General features: G+C 37.8%; 1 pseudogene; it reads left to right on the plus strand.

The window, feature by feature from the left end:
• The first annotated feature begins 273 nt into the window (after positions 1 to 273).
• LOC110195877 (large ribosomal subunit protein eL34 pseudogene) lies at positions 274 to 627 on the plus strand (annotated as a pseudogene).
• The last annotated feature ends 602 nt before the right edge of the window (positions 628 to 1229 follow it).

Here is a 1229-nt window from a genome sequence, read left to right on the forward strand (position 1 = left end):
TGAGAAAAATGGGACTCACTGGAAAAATATTTAGAAAAGATATTTAGAAAGACTGAAGACAAAAGGAAAAGGGGATGGCAGAGTGGAGACAGTGAACATGAACTTGGACAACTTTGAGAGATAGTGAAGGCAGAAGTGTTTGGCATGCTATGGTCCATGGGGTCACAAAGAGTTGGACATGACTGAATGGCTGAATAACATTAGGCACTGTATTAGACAATAGGAATATATAGCTTTTCCCTCTTCCGGTGATGGACCTGACAGAAATTAAAAATGGTTCAGCGTCTGACATATTGCCATAGGCGGTCCCACAATACAGCTTCCAACAAAACTCAGCTGTCATGAACCCCAGGTAACAGAATTGTTTACCTTTATACCAAGAAAGTTTGAAAAGCACCAAAATCAGCCTGTGGTGTGTGCCCAGGAAGACTTCGAAGTGTTTGTGCAGTGAGACCTAAAGTTCTTATGAAGTTATCAAAGACAAAAAAGCATGTCAGCAGGGCTTATGGTGGCTCCATGTGTGCAAAATGTGTCCATGACAGGATCAAGCATGCTTTCCTGATTGAGGAGCAGCAAATTGTTGCGAAGGTGTTGAAGGCACAAGCACAGAGTGAAAAAAGTAAATAAAAAGATATGTTTTTTGAATAATAAAGAAAATTAAAATGTGAAAAAATAGGGATATATAGACAAAAAATGAAACAGTCCTTTCCATCAAGGACTTGACATTTTATTGGAGAAGACAGTGTATACACACATAAGCCTATTAAATATATATACAAAATAAATACAAGATCATTTTGGTAGGGAGGCAAACTGTAGACTGGTGAACTCAATGTAAATATCTAGAAATTTTCTAGACTAGATTATTAAATAGGTGATCTATGAGTGCTTTAAAAAGGAAAACAATGAATATTAGAATGTTGGGTTCATTTAGAACAAGTTAAAGATAGTGGGGCAGCTAAATGGCTCAGTGGATAGAATGTTTGGAGTTGGGAAGACCTGATATCATATCAGACCTCTGACACTTACTAGCTGTGTCCCTGGGTAAGTCACATCCCCTGGAGAAGGAAATGGCAAACCACTCCAGCATCTCTGCCAAGAAAACCCCATGGACAGTAGAATCTATGGGGGTGGGTCATGAAGAATTGGATATGACTGAACAATTAAATAACAACAACAAAAGATAGATAACATCCAGAAAATAAAATTATAATGATCTTGGTCTCTAT

The sequence above is a fragment of the Phascolarctos cinereus genome, unplaced genomic scaffold (genome assembly GCF_003287225.1).
Source record: "Phascolarctos cinereus isolate Bilbo 61053 unplaced genomic scaffold, phaCin_HiC Scaffold_726;HRSCAF=1367, whole genome shotgun sequence".
Taxonomy (NCBI): Eukaryota; Metazoa; Chordata; class Mammalia; order Diprotodontia; family Phascolarctidae; genus Phascolarctos; species Phascolarctos cinereus.